The sequence below is a fragment of the Capsicum annuum genome, chromosome 7 (genome assembly GCF_002878395.1).
Source record: "Capsicum annuum cultivar UCD-10X-F1 chromosome 7, UCD10Xv1.1, whole genome shotgun sequence".
NCBI classification, from domain to species: domain Eukaryota; kingdom Viridiplantae; phylum Streptophyta; class Magnoliopsida; order Solanales; family Solanaceae; genus Capsicum; species Capsicum annuum.
In genome coordinates, this window is record NC_061117.1 from 196,290,378 (window position 1) to 196,298,040 (window position 7,663).

The window sequence follows — 7,663 nt, forward strand, 5'->3', positions numbered from 1 at the left end:
TAGTGAATTTCTGTTCACTGTCTAGATTTTACTCCAGGTTAACCAACCTTGTTACAACGCCGATTCCCTGTTGATAATTCACTTCCTATTGTATATGATTTCTTTCTCAAGCAAATCAAAGTAGGTGTGTCTACTGTTTGCAACCAACAGACATTAATTAAAATCTCAGAATTTTTAAGAAATCCTAACACTTATTAAATCTTAAGTGTTTAGCACATGTCATACCTAACCCTAGATCCCATAATTTAGGTTAATGAAGTTTAGCTACTCATGATGCAAGGAGCAAGTACACAAATTGAATTCATAAGTAGGAATATTAGCTTAAAACGATGATGAAAATCAAGAATTATAACTTGAATTGAACCATGGTACAAAACTCCCAAAATAGTTTAACTAGCGAGAGAGAAATATCATATATTTTTCGAATAAAGATGAGTCCAAAAATAATAATTATTGTTGAAAACCCTAAAAAAAGGCTTTAAATAGTATAACCTAATTAAGAAAATAAAATCAAAGTTACAACTTTTCCTCAGAATAGATGACGACGTTCGTGACGGCTTATCATGAGTATGATGGCTTATCACTGATGTCATTAGCTACTTTGCACTTTTGGCTTTTGCTGCCTAAGGCTGACGATAATGATGACGCCTTTTCACCAGCCTGATGATGTGTTATGGATGTCATCACAAAATTGTCTTCAACTTCCATTTTCTATTTAAGGCTGACGATGCTCTTAACGCCTTATCACCAGCCTGACGATGTGTCATGGATGTCATCACAAAACTATCTTTAACTTCCATCTTCTGTTTAAGGCTGACACTGCTCTTGATGCCTTATCACCATCCTGACGCCTTATCATAAGGTTTTTTTCACAACTTTAACTCATGGTAAATCTTTGGTTAAGTCTGACGACAACTGTGATAGCCTATCATAGGGCTGACGACTTATCACAGATGTCGTCAGCCACACTTCTCTTCAGATTCCTCTATATTTGAATTTTGTTGCTTCCATTTTTGTTGGTTCTCTATCCCATTAGCTTAAACTATAAAATCAAACATAAATAAATCAAAAACGACAAAAATTGCTTAAGAATTTGCAATTATTCTTCTTTAAAGGTCTTAAATGTGTTAGGAATTGCCCACACATTAAATACAACTGAATGAGAGTACATGTATAACTGAAACTGGTGAAACACTATTTATGAAATACTGTGCACATATCTACATACGTTGTGTCTACGATCATAGTAACACTGGATACTGAGTTCTGATATCTGAATGTTTGATATATGAGTTTATTAATAACTATACTACTAATATCGGAGTGACGATTTCTGATAGTCTTGATTCGGTAGAACTGAACTGAGTTTTATATTCAGCTAGGTGACTTTGTCTGACAGTCCTGATTCTCTAGAAGTGAACTAAGTTCTATACTGAGACTGAAACTGAAATTGAAACTGTGGGAGGTAATCATCTAACCGACATGCCCCTCTCTAAACTAATTAGGGTCCAACCTATAACCCTAACTAGAAGGGTGTCAGTATTGTGCCACTAGTAAAGATAATTGCTGAATTACCCTCATTTGATAGGTTCTTTGAACGATAATGGTGGTACCCTCAACTGGCAGGTAGAACACCTCATCAACTTTTAAATGGCAGGTTGATGTCTCAACCTACACTGGCTATGTAGATATTGAATGGCAGGACTACTTCTAAGGATCACACTCTTTACTAGAAGGTGAGTCCCCATCCTTGGGTTCACTCGGTGCTAAATCCTACTCCTAATTGAAAATCCTAAAAACCTCACCCCTAGTAAGACCCCGCAAAATTTTTAAGCTTAAATCAGTCCTTTAAACTTGTCATGGGGGTCCCATTCATAGAAAATTCTAGCTAAGTTCTTAGACTTAGTTTATTTTTAGCCTTCAAAAGTTGGCAATCTCATTGCATGATGCTAACATCATTAAATGGTCTATATTTTTGTTGATTCATGATCAGGAAGGTCAAAATAATCCTATATAATGAGATTAAGCCCTTCTTTCAAAAAAATATTATTGTTACTCTCAAATTCTATCAAGAACAAGTCTAGGGTTTTCATAGGAGCTTCAAATTCAAGAGATTCTACCGTTAGTTTTCAAGAATTTTCCATCTAAGGTATGTCAAGTGTTTATTCATGGATTCCTTTCATCCACAAATCCCAAGAATTCATTTTTAAATTATGAATTATGATGTTTATGTTGTGGATTGATTATGTTCATGTAGTTATTGTTGTAGGATTCCCAAGTTGGAATCTTTATGTGTTGTTCATGAAACTACTCTAGTATATGGGTTGAAATTTATGAAATTGAGATGAATTAGGGAGTCATGTGGTATTAATTTGACATTATGCCTAAGCCCTAAGTTATGCATACTAGGTATTTGATAAAATTCCTAAGAGAATAATACTTGTGCATTATGACTCAATAGAACCTAAATGATGAATTCATGTTATCATTATGTTCAAAATGACTTCCATGCTATTGTTACTCCTTGTAATAAATTGATGTAATGCTCATGATATTAGGCTTAGGGAATTATGACATGTTTATATGAATGCTTATTCATGTGAAAGCTTGTGGTATGCAAATATTTCATGAAAATACCCAATGATAGTTCTATGAATTATTGACTATGGTTATGTGTTCAAAAAGTGTCATTTCTTGTTAGTTTTATGCTATCGAGTCTTGGGGGTACTTGTACCTGACAACTTACTAGTGTGCCTAATGCAAACATCAGTTTTATGATAAATATCAGTCACTCTATGATTAGTAGTATTCGCAATCAGTTTCAGAACTCAGTAGAATTCAGTCAGTTACATAACTCAAGAAAACTTAGTAATCTCAGTCAGTTATCAGATTTTAATAGTATTCTGTCAGTTAACAAAACTCAATGAACTTAGTCCAATTCAATTTAGTTAATTATGTTCTGTGTCTATTCAGATGAGAGTAGGATTCATCACTAAGTGAGCCCAAGAATGGGAACTCACCTGTTAGTAGAGGGTGTGATTCCTAGAAGCAATCCTTGCACTTTAGAAAAATATAGCCAATGTAGGTTGAGACATCAAACCTGCTAGTTGAGAATAGATAAGGTGGCTTAACCTGATATATGAGGATCCCATCGTTCTCCTTAGAGTACCTGTTAGATGAGGGATTTCTCACAGCTTGACCTTATAAGTGGAACGGTATTGACACCCTTCCAATTGGGGTTATAGGTTTGACCCAAAATCTATTTAGAAAAAAGGGGCATGTCCGTCAGATAAATTCTCGCATAGTTTCAGTTATAGAATCAGTACTGTCAAATACTGTAACCCAGTCTCAGTAATAGAACTCAAATAGTTCTACAGAACCTAGGACTGTTAGATATAGTCACTCAACTCAGTACAGAACTCATCTAGTGCCATCAGAACCTAAACTGTCAGTCATAGTCGCCCAGCATCATATATATTATTTATATCAGTTATCAATAACTCATGTTATTAGTATTCAGACTCAGTAGTCAGTATTACTCATGAATCCAGTTACAGTTACACATTTATGTATGTACTCTCACGATCATGTTATACCGTCAATTAGTATTGTTCATGCATATGAACCCTTTACATTCAATCTACCTCACTTGCATACCAGTACATTCAATTGTACTGATGCATTTGAGCTATGGTGTTTTATACAATAGGTTAAGAAGTACGAGCTCCAGAGCGTCCTTAGTAGATCAACAATTTAGCAGATAGACTAGCAGTGAGTCCTCATCATTCGAGGATGTTATTATTTGACTATTTCATTCTTTCAGTACATAGTTTATTTCAGCAGTTGGAGTTAGTTAGGGACATGTCCCATTAACTCATTATTCTGATAGTTTAGAGGCTTTCAGACTAGCATGTTCAGACAGTTATTTCAGTCGCATTGGTATTGATATACCTATTTTGAGATGTTATATTTTATCAGATTTTTGAAACTTATGGCCTTTCGGCCTTTTATTCTATATTTATACAGTATATTTGCAGTGAGTCCTCATCATTCAAGGATGTTATTATTTGACTATTTCATTCTTTCAGTACTTAGTTTATTTCATTAGTTGGAGTTAGTTGGGACATGTCCCATCAACTCCTTATCAGATAGTTTAGAGGCTTTTAGACTAACATGGTCAGACAGTTATTTTAGTCACTTCGGTATTGATATACCGTATCTCCAGATGTTATGTTTTATCAGATTTTTGAACCTTATGGACTTTCAGCCTTTCATTCTGCATTTATACAGTAGGTTATACAGTGCTCAGTTACAGATATCAGTCATGGGTTAGCTTGTGGTCCTTCAGGGTCATGAGCATCGTGTGGCATTCTGGGTACCAGATTCGGGGTGTTAAAAAGTTGTATCAGAGCCTAAGGTTTAATAGTGTCCTAGGAAGTCTGAAAGCTGCATCTAGTAGAGTCTTGTGCATGGGTGTGTTGCGTGTCACATTTATGTACATGAGGCTATAAGATGTTTTAGGAATAGTTTCCTTCCTTTTAGTATTCATGTCATGCTAGTAAGCATGAGCTCAAGTTTGACTCTCAGTCTAATTCGTTTGTCCCTTTCTTCTATAAAACATGCCTCCTTAGAGAAGAAATATAAATTAGTCAGCCCTTCAGCCCATCCAAGCAGATCCCTTGGATAAATATGTTTCTCATGCAGAGTTCAGAGCTGCATTCACTACTCTTGTTAACTCAGTTGCTGCCTAGAATAAATGACTAGCTATTATTCTGGCCAACCTAATGGCTAATTCAGCTGCAGCCAGGATTTAGGACTTCACCCGAATGAATCCACCATTTTTTTGGGTCTATGTCAGATGAGGACCCTCAAGAATTCCTTGATTAGGTTCAGAAGGCTACAGGTATCATGGGGGTATCAGATTTGGCAATGCTGAGCTAGATGCATATCAGTTGCAGGATGTGGCTCACACATAGTCCAAACAGTGGAAAGCAGAGAGGGATGGTGATGCAGGGCCTATAAAGTTGAAGGAGATTTCCATTGCTTTTCTTGATAGATTCTTTCCCCTAAAGTTGAGGAAAGATAAGGTGCTAGAATTTATCAACCTCAGGTAGTTTAACATGATTGTGAATGAGTATTCTCTTAAGTTTACTCAACTAGCTAGATATGCTCTTTATGTTGTGGCAGACAACAGGGCTAAGATGAGTAAGTTTGTTTCTAGGGTAAATAATAGCGTGGTCAATGAGTGTAGATTTGCTATGTTTATTAGTAAGATGGACATAGGTAGGCTTATGATCTATGCTCAATAGATAGAAGAGCAAAATATTAAGATAAGAGAGAAGAAAAATAAGAGAGCAAAGACAGGTAGTTTTAACTTTGCTCAGCCTAAGTTAGAGAGTGGAAGTCATTCTCAGTTATGCCCCAAGTCATCCTTTCTAGCTCCTTCCTCAGCCAGTGATCCAATACCGAAATTCAGAGATGACAATAGAGATAGGGTGCTAGGATCTAAGTATCAGGGTAGTGTTAGAAGTGCCTGAACCTATCCTCTTTGTCAGATATGTGTCAAGCACCATCAGGGTACTTGCAGAGCTGGCAGTGATATTTGCCTCGGATATGGCAAGACAGGACACGGAGTCTGAGATTGTCCTCAGCCAGGTCCTTAGGGTCAGCATAACCGTTCCTCAGCTCAATCCGGTCGCCCGAATCAGTAGGGTGCCACTTCCAGTGCTACTAGTGGGCAATGCCCAAATAGACTCTACGCTCGTCAGTCTTGATAGAATCAGGAAAATTCTACTGATGTGGTTACTGGTACATTACAGAGCTTTCACTTGCATGTTTACGCTTTGCTAGATCCAGGAGCTTCTTTGTCTTTTGTTACTCCTTATATAGCAGTTGATTTCGGAGTCAGTCTTGAAATTCTAGCAGAGCCCTTCTCAGTCTCCACCCTAGTGGGTAAAACTATCATAGCCCAATGGGTATATAGGAACTGTCCGATTATGATATCTCAGAAGGTCACTTCAGTAGACTTAGTCAAATTAGAGATGACTAATTTTGATATCATTCTTGGCATGGATTGGCTTCATTCCTGCTATGCCACAGTCGACTGCAAAATAAAAATTGTCCAGTTTCAAGTTTTGAATAAACTTGTCCTAGAGTGAAGAGGTAGTACTTCAATTTTTAGAGGTCAGTTTATTTCCTACCTTCGAGCATGGAAAATGATACCTAAGGGATTCATCAGACCTAGTATATCCCTGTGGGGTACACCAGTCTTATTCGTACCAAAGAAAGATGGTTCTCTCAAAATGTGCATTGATTATCATCAACTCAATAGAGTCACGGTTAAGAACAAGTATCCACTTTCCAGAATCGATGACTTGTTTGACCAATTTTTGGGTGCCAGCTATTTCTCCAAGATAGATCTCAGATCAAGCTATCATCAACTTAGAGTCAGAGAATGTGACATTCTAAAAATAGCCTTTTATACTCGGTATGGTCATTTTGAATTCTTAGTTATGTCCTTTGGTCTTGCCAATATGCTAACAACTTTCATGGACTTGATGAATCATGTGTTCAAGAATTACTTGGATATGTTCATCATAGTCTTCATAGATAACATCCTTGTTTACTCTCGCAGTGAGCATGATCATGAAGATCATCTCAGAATAGTATTGCAGACTCTCAGAAATCATCAGTTGTTTGCTAAATTTAATAAGTACAATTTTTGGCTAAGGTTAGTAGCATTCCTTGGTCATATCATTTTCGGTGATGTCATTAGATTTGATCCTAAAAATACCAAAGCAGTAAGAAACTGGCCTCGCAATGTATCTCCATCAGATATCAGGAGCTTCTTGGGTTTGGCTAGCTATTATAGATGATTTGTTGAGGGATTTTCTTCTATTGTATCCCTTATGTATAGAATGACTCAGAAGAAAGTAAGGTTTCTGTGGTCAGATCCTTGTGAGAAGAGTTTTCAGGAGTTGAAGACTCGACTTACCTCAGCTCCAGTTTTGGCTCTTCCAGATGGTATAGATGGGTTTGTAGTGTATTGTGATGTATCCATAGTAGGTTTGGGTTGTGTCCTCATGAAGCATAGTAAGGTCATAGCCTACGCCTCCAGGCAACTTAAATCCCAAGAGAAAAATTATCCTACTAATGATATTGAGTTAGCAGCCATAGTTTATTCCTTAAAGATTTGGAGGCATTACTTGTACGGGGTTTATGTAGATGTATTCATAGATCATTAGAGCCGTCAGTACATATTCTCTCATAAATATCTTAATATCTATTAGAGAAGATGGTTAGAGCTCTTGAAATATTATGACATGAGTGTCCTTTATCATTTGGGCAAGGCTAATGTAGTGGCCAATGCCGTCAGTAGAATATGGGTAGTGTTGCTCATGTTGAGGATAGTAAGAAGAAGTTAGATCAAGAAGTCCATCAGCTTGCCTGACTAGGTGTTTGCCTAGTCGATTCAGAAAAAGGTAGTATATGGGTTCAGAATAGTTTAGAATCATCTCTAATTTCTGAGGTAAAAGAAAAATAGGATAGAGATCCCATTCTAATCAAGTTGAAAGAATCAGTCAAAGATCAGAAAGTAGAGGTTTTCTCCCAAGGGGGAGATGGTGTTTTGCACTGTTAGGGTCATCTTTGTGTTCCAGGCGAA